Raw genomic sequence first — 17,132 nt, forward strand, 5'->3', positions numbered from 1 at the left:
GGGTCAAGGCCTGTCCAGCAGGACAGGCCTGCCTGATGTGGGGCTCTGCATGGTCTGGGCTGCCTGTTGGGTGCCCGCATCTGGAGCAACCGCAGGAGAAAGGCGAAGAGGCCCAGGACTATGCACGGGAGTGCAAAATCAGGTTCCCTGAGCTGCACCAGGCAGGACCTACCACTGTCAACAGGGCTTCCGGGACCCCACTGTCCCCCCCCCACCCCGTCCCACTTCCCACCTCACATCTTGGGCTCTGGGGGAAGAGCCGTTTCAGTTCCCAGGGTGTCCCATGCTCTCTTGCTTCTGGGCTGATGGATGCACTAACCCGACACAAATCTCGGCCTCCACACTGCATTTTTCCCAAGACCCTAAACTCTTCAGGGGTTTTGCCTCTTTGTGGTATGGCCTTTACTTTATTTTATCTTTTAAAATGGATCCCCCAGGCAGAAACTGGGACATTTCACAAAGCAGCCCAGGAGATCCAGCCACTGCCGGCCTGCATTCCAGCACGCCCAGCCCCTGGGGCTGAAAAGCTGGGCCTGTGGTAGCTCAGCTCTCCCATCTGTCAAGGGCCTCTCTACTCTGGGGGCTTTTGCTTGGGTGCCGCCTCAGCCGAAGCGCGTGCACATACACACACACACACACACACGGAGCAGCATCTCTCCTCACCCACACGCACTGTGGGACTCCGGCAAGGCTCTCAGCTTCCCGGAGACCCCTTCATCTGTAAGACGGAGTTTCTGATGGGCCCCAGAGTCTGGGATGAGGATTGGATGAGCAAGTCCTTGGGGAGTGAAGGCGCTCAGCTCTCCCGCATGTGCTGCTCCCTGCTTCCTCTTCCTTGGGCACCTGCCCCAGACCCCACTGCTTCTGTCTCTGGACTGGCTCTCCAGCCGGCCCAGGTGGGTCCCTGCTCAGAAGTTGGATCTGCCTTCCGGGTGGGGAGAGCTGTGGGCAGGCACTCGCTGCTGGGCCCCTGTGTCCGTGTGAGGTCTCCACCCAGGAAGGATGCACATGCCATGGTGGAGGGGTGACTGGGATTTAGGGGGGCTCTGAGTCCTAGCTGGGCTTGGCCTCAGAACAGTGAAAAACGAGGTTTGAGCAGTGGCCAACCGTCTCCCTCAGGGGACCACCACAAGGGTGATGGCCACCGAAAAGCCCTCCCTTTCCAACCCGAAGGTCCTCGTTCTAGAGCCGGGTCTCACAGCCGCTGCTGGGGAAGTCAGCTGGGTTTGCTCGGCTTTTCTGGGAAGCACCTGCCTCTTTCCCCTTGGAGCTATTAAGCTCCTGTACCCTTTAAAAAGGTTTTAAATTTTATTGCTTCTTTAAAAAAAAAGCATCCTTCCCATTTCAGAACAAATGACACTTCAAATGGACTTCTCAAGACTTTCTTGTTTTGATTACAAAGGTAATCCATCCAGACTTTTTATACAAAGACTTGGGGAATGTATAAAGACACAGAAAACATGAAAACCTCTCATAGTCACTTAATATTTTGGCGTATGTCATTCTAGGCTTTTGTCTGTATACTCCCAACATTCATATTATTCATTATCATTATTAACCTACTTTTGCCCACCCCTGTATCTCTCTCTATGTATATATTTTTCACATATACATGCAAGAGTCTTATTATACACACTATTTTATAATACACAGCATAGGAGCTGGCAAATGGTAGGCGGTAAATAAATATTGCCACTGCTAACAAGCATCACTTACTGATTTGTTCACAATGTGCCAGGCATGATGTTCGGTGTTTCATATGTTCTATATCATTTAGTCCTAATAACAACCCTCTGCTGAGGAACTGTTCTGTTTATGTTTTACAGATGAGAAACGTGAGGCTCAGGGAAGTTATGTTGCTCGTCAAAAGTTACAAGGTCGTCAATGAAATGGACAAAACCTGTTCTTGTATTTTTGCATAAATGAAATGTACATTCACTGGTTTAAAGGCCTTTCAAAAATTTACGGAGTGTCCTGCTGCCCGCTCAGGCGAGCATTGTTACTGAGAGTGGTGGGGACACACGCTCTGGAGGCAGAGAACCTGGCTCTGGAGCTGACGGGTTATATGACCTGGGACAAGTGACTTAACCTCCCTGAGCCCCCCGTCTCCTTGTCTACAAAACGGGATTTGTGTGCAGACACGGGGTAGGACCTGCCGGGCATGTAGGAGTAGTTGAGACGATTGACAAACGTTGATGACAACTGGAAAAGATCAAGAAACTGCAAAAGCACACAACATGATGCTGGCTCTTGTTCCTCTTGTTTTTTTTTTCCCTCACATGCTCAATGCTGGCTTTTTCTCAAGGCTGGGACCCCGGAAGGGGACATCTGGAACATAGACTTCTTTAGTGTTTCTTCCAGCGACTCATACATGTGCATGCTCAGTAGATCTCGCTGCCTTGAATCGCATCTGATGGATGGCTCTTTCCTGCTGATTTCTCCCCCAGCTTGTGCTGTAACCCTCGGGAAAAATTGCTGCAGCCCCCGAGGCCGCACACACCTGAGCTCTTGGCTCTGCTGAAAATGACAGCTGCGGAAGTCCAAGGGCCTGAGTGCCTCCCCTGAGGCCAAGGAGACGGCCTCTCAGCCCCCCTCTGGGCCCCTCTCGGCCACCTGACCCGACAGCAGTGCCTTTGAGGGACAGCTGTGGCCTTAAGTGGCATCAGAGGTGAAGATGCTTCCTTTACTTACCTTGTTGCTGTTTTAATGGCTACAGCAGGTCCTTCTGTGGTCCCTCTAGGTAAGGGGTGGGGGGCGGGGAGAAAAAGTTAAACATGAAAAAAGTGAGGGAGGAGTAAAGTGAGGACCTGGCTGTAGATTTTCAACATTTGCATTTCATTCCCCAGGCTGAGCATGTCATTAAAAAGAACTTTCCACCCTTTCAATTCCTCAATTATGTCTAATGGTTTACCACTAAAAGGGAGACTAAAGACAAATTCAAGGGAAACAATTGATCTTCCGGGTAGGGCAGAGCCCAGGGCTGGATATGCTGATTTGTGCATCTGAAGTCGTCCCTCCCATCCCGTCATTTCACCTGCAAACACTTCAAAGAGTGTATCTCTAGTAGACAAGGACTTTAAAACTATGACTGCAATAACGCCCAACACCATGACCACTAGTTCAGGAGGGGGCGTTTTACAGACCCGGGAGGGGTGTGGTAAAGCCAGAGTGTCCCACAACTGTGCTTCGGGTTGGCGCAGGGCTCACTCCTCCGGCCCAGCCACACTGGGCAAGCAGGAGCAGCCGACGGGGGAAGGGGCCGGAGTGAATTTAGGGAAGCACAGGACTGTGGTGAAGGAGGCTAGTTCAGAGGCCAGCAGCCTGTGGGACAGAAGTTTGAGGGAGCTAAGGGCACGCCCTCAGCCCTGAGGGGGGCAGTCCCTGGCAGGCAGGGGGTCCCTGGCAGGCAGGAGGCATCGTCTGAAAGAAGGAGAGTGGCAGTAGAAGGGATGGAGCAAGACGCAGAGAGAGGAGGGGGTGGGAGGAGAGAGAGGGCCTGGTATTGAGAAAGGAAAATAGGAAGGGCAGAGCAAAACTAAGTAACTGAACACCCACAGCATGCCAAGTGTCAGGGGTGCTGCCTCTGCCCCTCCAGGTTCCCAGGAGAGGCCTCCTCTACCCGCCCCCCATCTCCTCTGCCCGAACCTGCCTGGTTTATTGCTCACCCCCTTGGTGAGTTCCTCTGTTGCGGGGTGAGGCTAGGGGCTAGTGTTTGCTTACACGGGAAGAGGGCTACGTGCCTCAGGCTCAGGAGGGGAAGGCTCCGCCAGTGTCGCTGCAGCTGGGGGCAGCACCTGCGGAATTGGGCCCCACAAAGCAAGGGAAAAGGAAGGCCGCAGAAACGAAGGGGCTGTCTTTTTCATCAGGGGGCGCCGCAAGGCAGCAGTCTCCCCAGTCTTGGGTCTGCGCCGAGCTGGAGTCTACGCCGAAGTGTTGGGTAGGAGGCGCGCCCTGCGCCCTCCAGCTGGTGGAGGGCTGCCTCCCGGGTTTTGGCTGTGCAGCCCGTACGGCGGTGGGCGGGGGCCGGGAGGGAGGCTGCGCAGCTTGTGGGGAGGGTGAGCTGGGGAAGGAGGAGGGGTCTCTGTAAGTAAGCGGGAGAGTTTCCTGAGCTCCTCGGGACTGGGGCTGGGGGCAGACCAGGGATCAGGGCGCGGCCGGCTGCGGCTGGCGCGGTCGCGTCCAACTTCCTCCAAGTTGGAAACGCTGCTGGTGATACCACCGGTGCGAAGGCAAGCTTCGAGGCCAGAGAGTGCCTTCCTCGAGGGCTTTGGGGCAAAAGGCGATGGGGGCTGTGCCAGCGGTACCCTGGACGCCCCGAGGGGCTCCAGGCTCCCACACCCCTCGACATGAATGGGCCCACGCCCTCCTGGAGCTCTCTAGTGCCATCTTATACAAGTGCTGGCTCATCCTCCAAACCGGCGCGAAAGTGCCTAAGAGAACAGAGACTCCGGCAGTTACTCAATGGCCACTTTGCCCTTTGACGCCGCCCTGAGTGCACAGTGGCTGAGTGCTTCCCTCTGGAACCTTGTGGGTTGGATTGCAAGAGGCGGTGGTTCAGCGAGGACCCTAACCCGGGGAAATCCTTCTTCCCTCTCGTACTAAGCCAGGCAGAGGCTAGAGGTGAGCTGCCTGTGGATTACTATCCGCACACTGGCTGGTGGCCCCATGAGTCCCGGGGATGAAGTCACCAGCGGCGTGGCTTCCCAGACAGCTAGCTGATGCTGGTGAGCACACAGCCAAAGGAGGTAGACCCAATTAGCCAGAACTGAGGACTTGTCCTGACCTGCGAACAGGAATAATGAACACACGGAGGTCTTCCGCTGTGGCTGGCACTGTTCTGCTCAGATTGTTCTAGTGCATCTCGTGCATGTTCTGAACATGCATGATCCAGTTTCATAACATTATTCCTGATTTTACAGAGGAAGAGTCTGAACCATTAATAGGTGACGTCACTTAGCCAAGGTCACACTGCTTCTGGAGCCAGTGTTCTGCTCTGTCTTTACACAGGAGAAGGACTGCGCATGGCACTTTTCTGAAGGAAAAACACGCTGATGTGAGGGATTCTTTCAAGAAAGCAAATTTCAGGGCCACTGCTGAGATCACCGTCCATTCAGCAAATGTCCCTCATGCTGAATGCACTTCTGTATCTCAGCACATGGAGTGACTGACACCACTGTAATGGCCTACGACCGCCAAGGAAAGGTTAAGCCATATTTTGCAAGCTCTGTCTAATAAGGTGGGGGAGCAAGTAACAAGTTTTAAAAAGATCTCCATCAAAACCAAATTGCCAAAGTTAAACACGCAGAGGAGTTCACCCCTCTCTCTGAAAAGCTTGGCTTCTCCCGGTAACGCAGTCTAGAGGACGCTTAGCTTTAGCCGTTGTCCCCTGTCCCCTCTGTTGTCTCTGCTCTCATGTCACCAGTGTTGCTGTCGCATCTGCGAAACAGGAACGAGCAGTCTCTCTCCATTCTTTCCCCACAGGCCCTCCCAGAAGATGACCGGGGGAGGGGGGAGGGGAGATCACGTGGGGGAAGTTCTCTTTCTTCCACTGGTCTCAGTCTGAAACTCCCCAAATGCTCGGGGCTCTGCCACGCTGGGCAGCGGTTGCCCTGGCATCTTGCCCCCTTTGCACAAAGCAATCACTGTTGCAGAAAATGAGGGTCCTGTGACCATTTGGCACCATCCCCTGCCTGGCATTTGCGTGGGAGAAGGAGCGTTCTTTCTCCCTGACAATAGATTCTGGTCACAAACCAGGCCTTTCAGGGAGACAGCTTCCCATAGAACGACTGCCTCCAGGTGAGAACCAGGTGGTGCAACAGAAGCGACTTCCTGCGGGAAGCCTGTTAATGTCACTGGGAGATCAGTGACAGCCTGCGAGGGCCTCCGCAGCTTCCCACACCCCGCTGGTTGCCGTCAGCCTGCACCCAGGCCCCTCCCCCGTCACCCTCTTCCTCTCCTTGAATCTGCTGCAATGGTGGCCTGTCTGCTCCCTGGCCATTGTGACAAGTCAGTGTCCTAGAATTCCAGCCTCACCCATGAATGCAGCGGGTGTAATAATCCTTTCTTACAGATAGCGTTTCTTCCCTGGGCTACTTTCCTGAGAAATCAGCATCGGTAGAATACCATGCACTAAATGCCAGAGTGCCTTTGGATTTCTCCACTCTTTCCACTAGTGTCCTTTTTCTGTTCCAGGATACCATATTGCATCACGTCTCATGTGACCTGTGAAAGTTTCTCTGTTGTTCCTTATTTTTCGTGACCTTGACACCTACAGGTATTTTACTCAATGTCCCTCAGTTGGGGTTTGTCTGAGGTTTTCTCGTGATGAGTGCAGGGTTACGAGTGTTCTGGAAGACTACGGCCGAGGTGAGTGCCCTTGCTCTTTGCGCCGTGTCAGGAGGGGCGGGACATCACCATGACTCATGGTCACATGGGGGAGGCGGTTCTGCCAGGCTTCTCCACTGTAAAGTCGCTGCTTTTCCCTTTCTAGACTCTGTGAGGAGCGGGCCCAGAAAAACCCCTGGAATCACCTTCTGGAGGGCGGTCCCTTGTAGTGCAGGCTCCCCTGCTAGGTGAGTGCCCTAGGACCCCACCTGTGTCAGTGTATTAGCTGGCGGTGTTGTGAGAGGCTCCCTATGGCTTCAGTCAATTTTTTTTTAATACTCCCTGGACGCATCTGCCCATTTCACAATGGGTGATTTATGAGCGCACCAGCACACACTTGCACTGAGTGTTCAGCAGTTTTTGACCAAAAAATGGCATGACCCCTGTACCCCACCCTCCCTGTTCACCCACTCTCACCCTAGCAACTTTTCTTTGTTTCCTCGATGAAAAAAGTCCTCAAAGGGAAACGTTCTGCTGATGTGGAAGAGGTGAACCAAAAAACGGCAGAAGCTCTGAAAGGCATCAAATCCATGAGTTCAAAAGCTTTTGAGCGGGGGGAAAAAAGTCTCAACGGGTGTACTGCATCAAACGGAGAGTACTTGAAAGGTGACCGAAGTTTAAACGTGTAAGAATACATACACACTTTTAGTAAGTAAGCTCTGGGGTTATTTTGGGCCTCTCCTAGTACTTACTGGAAGTGAGTCACTAAGTCCAGTCCGCGCTCAGTGGACGGGGAGGGGAATGAAGCGCCGCTCTCCGGAGGAGGGAGCATCTATATGTATAAGGTGGACTTCTGCTCTGAAGGTTTGTCTTTTCTCCATGATTTACTTATTTAATCAATTATTTATTTATATCAGCGTGAACTCCAGGATGTTTAGTTTATTATTTGAGCTATAATTCAATACTTTCTGAAATTGTTTCAGCTTTGGTCATTGGGAACTCCTCCAGGTTGGCTCCTGGGTCCTTTTCACATGCCCCGGGTCCCCCCCCCCCGCTCCCCCCCGCCATTTCTTTACTTCCTGGTCCTCCAAGAGTTTCTAGCTCCTCTTTTTTTTTTAAAGATTTTATTTTACTTATTTTTAGAGAGGGAAGGGAGGGAGAAAGAGAGAGCGAGCGAAACATTAATGTGCGGTTGCTCGGGGTCATGGCCTGCAATCCAGGTATGTGCTCTGACTGGGAATCAAACCTGCGATGCTTTGGTTCGCAGCCTGCACTCAATCCACTGAGCTACACCAGCCAGGGCGTCTAGGCTCGTCTTGGATTTTCCCTGCTTCAGCCCTAGTCAGTTCTGTCTCCAGGGAGCCCTGGTTCCTTTCATAGGAGAATGGTGTTCGGAAACCAGGTTCTGAGCGCTGGGCGTGCTCTCTGCTGCTGGGTGTCATGCCCTCTCAGGGACAGAGTTAGGAAATGTATGTGTACACGCTAACCTGTGCGTGATGCACATCTCTACACGTATCTCTGTGTCTGCGTGTACACTTCATGCCGAGATTTCCAACTCTAATCCAGCCCCACACGATTCACTCTGGGCTCCTTCCTTTTTCCACTGCCACTTCTTCCTCTGGCCGGGAAAAACCCGGTTCCCATGGTCTGCAATTTCTGTGTGGTACTTCTTTGTTCAACCCTGGCGTGCGGGGAGTTTCAGGATTGCTGATCCTTATGAAAAACAAAACTTTAACTAGAATACAGTGTTTTTGTATCGTTCTTTTTGTCTTTAGCCCTACTATTCCAGTCAAAACATTCTTCAGAGTTACTTGGGTCAGCCTGTTTTATTACCCTCTTGATGGGTACATCTTAGTAATTTCAAAGCATTTCCACATCTGGCTTCACCTCTGGTTGTATCACTGTTGTCCTGTGAGGGAAGAGGAAGGCCTGACTCATGGAGGTTGGATTGGCTGCCTCATGTCACACCGTCAGTTGGATCCATGGTTAGAACTTGGGGCTTGGGGCTTTGCCGGACCACTGTACCTTCTCCAGAGCTGCCGTTTGCTTGGTGGGTCTGGGCTGCAGAGAGAGCCGTTATGCAGATTGTCTGGCCAAAGCAGACGGTGGGGTATGGCTGCCCAGCTTGTCTCTTCCTTGGCCAGGCAGAGTCACCAGATGTTAGAGGGAAGGGAGGAAGCTTAGAGATCACATGGCTCAACCTACTTCCCTTGTGGATGAGGAAACAGAGGCTTAGAGGTGATGCGACTTGTCCAAGATGAGCTAGCTGGTTAGAGCCATAAGTGGGGAAGGGAAATAAGACTTGGCATCTATGCTCTCTTCGGCACTCTGTGTGGGCCACAGGGTCAGAGGTCACAGGGTAGGAAGAAAAGCCCTTTGAAATCATTGAAACAGAGTTGGGAGACTTCACCACAGTTTCCTGAATAGAAAGGTAGATCCAGCTTCCTTCATACGTTGTGCATCCTGACATAGGGGGAGAGCTGTTAAGAAATGACTAGTGAGCCCGGAAATTTGGTCCCTACATGTCACACAGTAGAGTCTTCATTCAAAAGTAGTGACTTTAGGGATCTTGTGAATTCCAGACCTACCTTTAAAAAAAATCAGTGCCATATCCTCTCTTAATTATCATCCCCCTACATCTAAAAAACTGAGGGGAGTAGTATGTGTACCACCCAGACCATGGGGTTATTTTAAGGCTCCTTACCAAACTGTGAGAAAGGAATTTTTGTCTTTGTTTTCTTTTCCTTTTTCTTTACTAACTATTGATTTCCTAATCCCCAGCATAGTGCGTGGAACACAGTGGGAATTCAACAGATATTTATTGAATGAACTAAGGATCATATGAGATGCTTCAGGTAAAAGTACTTTGTCGCCTCCACAGCACTGTGCTGACCCCAAGGGGTCCCCAAGGGGACCCCCCAAGGGGTCATTTGGACGTTGGCGAACGCTCTGACCTTGAGCATGTAGCTTGACCTCTCTTTGCCTTCAGTGTCCTCATTTATAATACAAAGTGCTCCAGGCTTATCTTATATTTTTAATTAAACTAGATGCTCACTAAGGTCCCTTTGAGATCTGTAATTCTGCAATTTCATTGTTCACTGTTACATCATGAAGATTTGCAGACTGATTTAGGATACAAAAGCATCACAAACCATCATGGGCTAGAGCGAGGATGACAAGTTGATTTCTGTTCTCGAGTGCATTCCAGTTGATTGGTGGTGGCTACCTGGAATGCAATGTTGAGACAGACTCTGAGGATCTGTGCTACAGAGTGATAATGATTGATTAGTGATGTCTGTCATGGGCATGGACTACAAAGCAGTAGCAAGTTGCCAAATAAATATCTGCCATCGCCAACCTACATGCTCAAAATAGCAGCTGTTCTGGAATTTCTTGGAGCCATGTGGTTTTCCTCTGATTTTGCATGATAATGGAGAGGCCATTTGGGTGGGGAGGGGGTTTCTTGGAGGTAAACCTGGAAGTCCATAGACTTGTAGTAAAACACCCTTCTGCTTTTTATTGCCTCTCTTTTTTATTCCCCAGACAAGTAAAAAAATTAATACGATTGACTAATTGTTGAGAAGTGAAATCCAGACTCAGAGTGTTTCTACCACCCTGAGGTTCAGACAGGTACACGAGAATGGAGGATAATATAAAAATTCTACACCTAAACATGAACCCATTCGTCCTACAGGTATGTTTTAAACACCTACTATGTGCCAGGCCAGCCCAGGTAAATGCATGATGCTGAAAACACAGACGATCTCTCTAGGAAAAAGGCCTTTTCCCCTTCTCCTGTTTTCTTAGGACAGGTGGCCAGACCGCCGACTGGTTAGTGTGTATGTGTCCATGAGTTTTCTGAATGTAACCCTTATGTTCCCCAGTCTGCCCCGGGGGCAAGGAAGTGGTAAGTTTTGGGTGTGAGTCCCAGAATTCCTGAAGGAAATATACAAGTGAGGTTCCTCGAATCTCTCATGGCACACAGGGCATGCTAGCCAGCCAAGGGGAGTCTCTCACTGCCCTCAGCACCGTCCGGTTGCTCATTTTGCTGTTGAAACCCAAGGGCACTGTGAACATGAGCATGCGCTCTCTCGGAGGGTGGAGAGGCCTCTGCTTTTCGGTTGGGGGCTCGTGTGTCTTGATCCCACTTGTCACCACTTCACAGCTGTCCAGAAATGTGTCACAGCGGAGGAGTGACATGACACCCCCCTGCCCTTCTCCCTCCAGGTGGTCTGCCTTGGCTATTATAACTTCGGCTTCCAGTTACCCTCCCTCCAGACTGGTCTTTCTCTACCTTCCAGGCAGTTCCTGAAAGGCTGCTCTGAGTGAGTGATTACTTCACGACTTGAAATAGCTTTTTTCCTGTCCCAGATACAACACAGTCACTTCCCCAATAGAGCCATCACTCCAAGAGGAACAGGATGTCCTTGTAACAGAGCCAAGAGGGTCACATGATCAGATAGCCAGGGGGCCTCCCGGGACCTCGGTTCCCCTGAAGCTGTTGGCCGGGACTTGTCCACAAAAGCAGATCTGGCAAGCCGTCCTGAACCTACACTCTTACAGGGTTTTGGTCCAGAGCAGTTTCTCCGGGAATAAACGTTTGATGAGCTAGAGGGGTAGTAGGGGAGAATTCCTGTGCAGCGTCTCTGGTGGCCACAAGGAAATAAACCCAGCCTGCACGTGCTTCTGCGCCAGAGCTGGGGAATCCCCATGACTCCCATCCTTGTCCTCAGTGGCGCCCCTCGAGGAGGCCGTGCAGTTTGGACACGCAGCCCAGCTTGCTGACTGGGGAATTCTTGGCCTAGCCTGGAGCCAGCTGGAGTGGAGAATGGAAGCGGAGGCAGGAAAGGTTCACCTTAGAATCCAGGTCAGGCAGAGGAGAAGGGGCATTTACGAAGGACGAACCGGCCCTAAGCCAGCTCCAGACCCTCAGACCTCGCAGGCACATGGTCAAGTTTGATTGGGAAGTTACCAGGCACTTCAGGGGACGATATAATTTAGGCAGCTGTGCAGGAGCAGAGGCGGGGGGCCAAGAAAGGTCTTCAAGAGGCCTGAAGGAGGGGAAAATGAGCTGAGTCAGAAGCCAACAAGAGGAACCTGGACTAGAGGAACTGGGTCCGTATAGTCAGAGGCCACCTCACACTGGGAGAGAGGGTTGTTTTTTTTAAATCTTAAATTTCTGGTGCCATAAAAATTTTGAAGAGACATAAAGCGATTTACGTTTATTTAGTAAGAACTTCTAGTCAAAAGTCACCTTTGAGGTAAATAGGAGAACTCCTAATCGGACCAGGAAAAACTGCCAGAATGCCAGAACCCTGGGCAGGTTTTCCAAGGCCCTCTGGTCTCTCTGCTCAGCCCCTTCTCTTCTCTCCGAGAGAGAGAAGCAGCAGATTAAACTCAAAAGCCTCAAAGCTCTTGGCCTCTGAACGAATCGAAGCTGGCCACTGCACGGTGGCAGTGCGTGCCTGCGTCATGGGGAGGGTGGGAAAAGCCACGGGGCCAAGTAGCAGCCATCAAAGCTGTGTTGGTTAGAGCGCCCAGTTGCAGTTTAAGCCGGATGGAGTTCATCTGGGGACCTTGGAAAGCTCGAAGAATTGTCAAAAGGGCTGGAGGAGCAGGCTTGAGGCTGAACCTCTATGAACAGTCCCCAGAGCCACACTGCAGGTTTGGTCTGGGAGGGAGCAGCTGCCACCTGCAACCCCAGGAGACTGTTGCACCTGCCATCACTTGGGCCTGCCAGATACGTGCCCTCACTCCTCCTTTTTCTCATGTGGGTGCGTATCAGTGGCGAAACCTAAGCCATGTGACTGTACGGAGCAGCGAAGGAAGATGAGAAGTGTCTACACACAGATAATCAATCAATCAATTAATGTGGATATCTTTAAAATGTGGCAGAGATGTGAAGTCTTCTGAGAAGTCAGGAACGACAGATATCGGCTACGAGGTGTCTGTGAGCTGTGTGGGCTGGGATACCAGGAAAAGTCAGTGTGAGAAAGTGCCTCCCTCAGTAGCACTATGTTCGTTTGGTCTGAGACAAAATGGAGAAGTAAGAAATGCTTGTGTTCTAGGTTGTTCCTGCAACCAAGCCAAACTGTCATCATCATTTAGTTTTAAGATACTTTCAAAAAGAGACTTGAGTCAACCAGCATGTTGTTTTGCATGGTACATTCTGGGTATTATGAAAGACTGTGGATTGAACTAAGGTGGCGTCAGTCCCGTCAACTAAGAAGCCATGTTTAGAGCATGCTCAGTAGAGCAATGACTCAGAGGGATGATGCAACCCCTCGAGCATGCACAGTGCACGTGGTAGATGGCACGTCCTTCTCTGAAGGGTAACATCACCGTCTCAGGGCAGGCACCGTAGAACAACGTAATCAACCTGTGCTTATGGAGGTGGCACAAAACAACACGTGTTCATCAAAGACTGATGCAATGTTGCATTAAACAAGAATATGGAAGCGAAGGCCTTCGAACAGACAACTGAGACAGCCAAGAGGAGCTGAAACGGCGGAGAGACGCTCCGCTCTCCAATCGACCCTGCTCTAGCTGACTGTGCTGTCGCTGCAGACGCTGCCTTGCAAGATGCTGACCGGCTGCCTCCAGGACCTGGACCTGATCTGGACTCTTGGGACTCAGGTTTGCTATCCCCCAATTCTCTTGTGTGATGTTAGTGCTGATTGTTTCTGAGTGATGGCCATTACTGTTGGATTATTAATAAAAACGGAGTGAGTCGCATAGTCACCTGTGTTGACTCACTGTTATTCCTTGGTGCTGGTGTTGCCTGTAGGGCTGATGGCCCTATAGGCGGCCTGACACCTCCAGTACGTGACAAAGGCTAGCGGCTGGCTTATGGGAAAGACTATAGCTCGGATACTCATAAGGTTAGAGTATCACTCGTGACAGCGGGACACTTACATAGATGGCTTCTAGTCTTAATGGGGAGCCAGGAAAACGTGCATGCACTAACGTGATAGAAATAACCACACTATGACAGGCACCAAATGAGTGGCACAGATAACAGTGGTCAAGAAACCCTGAGGAGAGCTGTGGTTTGGAGTCTTCGGGATGGCTTTTTGGAGGAGGCAGGACTGGAGCTGGGCCTTGAACAATGGTTAGGATTTAGGCAGGCAGTCCTGGAGGGTGGGAATGAGGTGAGCGATGCTCAGAGTGGGTGGGGCATGTGCATATAAATGAGATGAATCAGGGAAACTGTAAGTTACAAGTCTGGAAGCCTTGCAGGATGCGAGTGGAAGAATTGTAGAAGATACCAATAGAAATTTGAATTGGGACCATGTTTTGGAGACTCTCAATTGCCCTATGTATTAGTCAGGACTCTTTTAGTTTGAAGCGATGGCAATCCAACTCAAATTAGCTTAAGATAAAAGGGGATTTATTGCTTCGCCTAACTCAAAAGCAGGAGTGTGAGACGTGGCTAAATCCAGGTATTCAGATGATGTCATCAGGACTCCGTAGCTCAGTTCCGGGTTCAGCCGGGTTGGTTTTATTTTCCAGCAGCCTCTCTGTCACGGTTCCTGGCAGGCCCAGGCTTACACCACCTCCCAGTTCAGTAATCTCTTGCCCAACATTTCTAACAGAATTCTCAGAATTCTCAGGGCTTGTCAACTGGCTTAACCTGAGCCATGAGCAGTCCCCCGCTCTCTGCACTGGAACTATACCGATGGCTGGGAAAATGTGGGGTCTCCCACTCCCCATGGCCCAAGAAGGCAGGTTGAGCACCACCCCAGCCACCAGGAGGGGTGGTCACTGTAGCAGGTGCTGTCAGTGCCTCGTCCTCACCCCTGGGCCCTTCCCACTTCAGTGGATGCTGATTCAATTTCCAACCATTCACACCTGCATCCCTTTGCCTGAGGGTTTCCTCTGACCACCAGAGCCCACCTAGCACATTCAAGGCAGGCCGGAGGTGCCAGGGAATGAACACCTCCAAGGAGCAGTTTGCAACCAATGGCTGACAGGATTGGTGTATCAACGCCCAGCTCTCTTGCCTTGTGGGTGGGATCGCTCTTAGGCTCATATTCTACAGTGTTTCTCCGAGTTTCCTGGTAGGATGAAGTTCCAGGTGCCCAAACCGGTCACTTGACTGATAACAGCCTTTATGGACTTCCTTTCCCCATTTTCCTTTCCTGCCTCCCTGGTGTTTCCTGGGATCACCTCCCAAGTCAAGTCCTTGCACTTGAATCTGTGTCTCAGAGTCTGCTTCTGAGACACCAAACTAAGATACCCTCGTACGGAAGAGCAGGGTGCTGTTGCCAGAGCAAGGGGAATGAATACTGAGGAGGCAGAAACAATGGATGCCGACTTCTCTTGGTTAGGTAATTGACACTTCTTTGTTTTCTTGCCTATTACATGTCTGCCCCCTCCTAGGGACAGGCAGCGAGCCCCTTAAGGGGAAGGACATAGCTTGTTCACTGTGGTGGTCCCAAAATCTTGTGCATAGAAGATGCTAAAACAATATTTATTGTACTGAATTGGATTTTAGAAGCAATGAAGAACCATCAAAGAATTTCTTGAACCCGGGACTGGCAGAACATGTTTTTTGTTTTTCTACTAAGGTAAAATAACCTGGGGGCTGGGCACAGGATACACTGGAGGAAGGGAAGCCGGGGAGAGCTGATTTCCCAGGCACTGTGCTAGGGCCTGCCTTTGCATTGTGTCACTGAATCCTCAGAAGTCCACGGGGTATGTACACTCAGCCCTAGAACCTAGTTCAGCAGGTATGAAGTACATACGTCCCCCGACACCTTCTCCTGCATTCTCCCAGGAGGACCTGGGTGTGAGAAGCCCTGAGGACAGACCAGCCCCACTGAGGCTGTGAAATTCGAAAGGCCAGGCCTTCAGGGGGTTCTACCCCGGCTGCCACGAACAGCACCGCCTGATCCCAGCACCTCATACTTCCCTTGGTGTCAAAGTCCTTGGGGGCACAGGATAACCATAGCTCCCAGAACCTTCTTTTCATAAATTAGCAACAAACCAAAAAGGAGAGAGCCATCTACGGGAATGGTGGAGGGACTTCAGCCTCCTACGGCCTGTTGACCCTGGGGAGAAAGGTCTCGGGACAGTGGGGGTGGGGAGAAGGCTTGGAGTGGATAAAGAGCAACTTTTTTTTGCCACCTTCTGCTCTTCTCCTCTCTTGCTGTTGCCCTCCACTGCCTCGGGTTCAGAGGAGAGAGGGCTTTGGCCTGGCCGGAGCTGCCCCAGGGAGGACCAGAGTGCACCCCCTCAGCAAATGAGAGGGGCTCCTTTCCTAGGCTGACTCTTTTCAGACAAACAGGAGATTTCACCACGGCACACTCCAAAAACTCACAGCCTGTCTCCCTACCTATAATGTATTTAAAACTTTGGGGGCCACCAGCAGCCCAGGGTGATGTGCGAGGTGTCTGGGGTGAATGGTTGTGGCTCTGCAATGCTTATGTCGCCAACCTCCCATGCAAAGTTGCCCCTCTTTCTTTGTCACAGTTTGGACGGGAGCGGCCTTTCCTGGCCCTGCTCCTGAACGCACTGTTCCTTTAAAATGAACTTCCTCTCCCTCAAAGTCTACCTGCTATTTTCGGTAGTGAACAAGTGTACAGCAAATATTTCCTGAAGACCTACTAGATGCTAAGCCATGCCCACAAAACACTGGCTTTCTCGGGGTTTGTAATCCAGCAGCAAGATCACTTACTCAGCCCAGTGCAGAGGCCGAGTTCTGAGTTCTTAGCGTATCCTGGTCTCACCTTTGGCTCTGTGTGGCAGGAACGTTCAGAACTCGTTGGAATTATAAAAACATCACTCAACCATCCAGAGGACCCCCAGCCCACACAGCTCTCCTCCCTTCCTATTGAATCCTGGAGGCTGCATTTCCATGCTCAGAACACCAGGACCTAGGAGGGGCTTTGCTCTGACTGTAATGGGGCCAAGACTGCAGCCGGCAAACATTCTTTGGGGCCGCTTGGCACTAGCCGCGCCAACAGAGTGGAAACTGGAGACAAAAGCCATCCTCACGCTCACTCCAGGCTTGCTGTCTGGGCTTCCAGAGGTACCGAGCTGGCAGGTGGGAAAAAGGAGAGCCGTGAACCTCAGCAAGCACCCCCAGCTCCTCCTGCAGTGGGGTGACCAGCATGCCGTGAATTTGCTGTGTGGTTTGGACAGGATTCCCGAGATCTCTGCCTCGTGCTATGATACCATCAGCTGTTCCCTCATAGTTTCAGGGTCTGACCATCTCTCTGTTTATACTCAGTAGTACAAAGCTCCGTGAGTTTGTGTACACAGGAGGCCACCAAATGTCTGAAGAAGGAGGAGGGAGGTGACAGTGTGCAGACATTTGCTTAAGTGGCAGCTGGATCCCGTTCTTACCTAGGAAATTGGTCTGAGGTTCCCAGCCTTGGCCCTGGCGCTCTGGCGCCTGCATGGGTGCGGTGACAGCCTGAACTGACTAGGGGATGGTCAGGGGGCAAAATCCTGGACACTCAGGGTGGAGGGCTTCTGACGTGAGTCTGCCCGTTCGCAGCGCAGCAGACTGAGGTCCAGAGACGTGAGATAACTTACCCTCAGTCCCACAGTCAGCAGAGGGGCTGGTCTGGGACTGAGGATGCCTGTCCTTTGATTCACGCTCTTCCTTCCTGTTTCACATTTAACCCACTGAGAGTAGTCTGACTTCCCTGGAAGGACATTATAACCTCATGCTACTAAGCAAAAATCTAATCCAACCAACCTGAACCTGAGGTGCTGGGCATGCTGTGAAATCTGTGGGGGGCGGGGCGTGCCTCTGCACAGGTGTACAGGGGTTTCTGTTGTAATAGTTTTTGTTGCAC

The sequence above is a fragment of the Phyllostomus discolor genome, chromosome 1, assembly GCF_004126475.2.
Source record: "Phyllostomus discolor isolate MPI-MPIP mPhyDis1 chromosome 1, mPhyDis1.pri.v3, whole genome shotgun sequence".
NCBI classification, from domain to species: Eukaryota; Metazoa; Chordata; class Mammalia; order Chiroptera; family Phyllostomidae; genus Phyllostomus; species Phyllostomus discolor.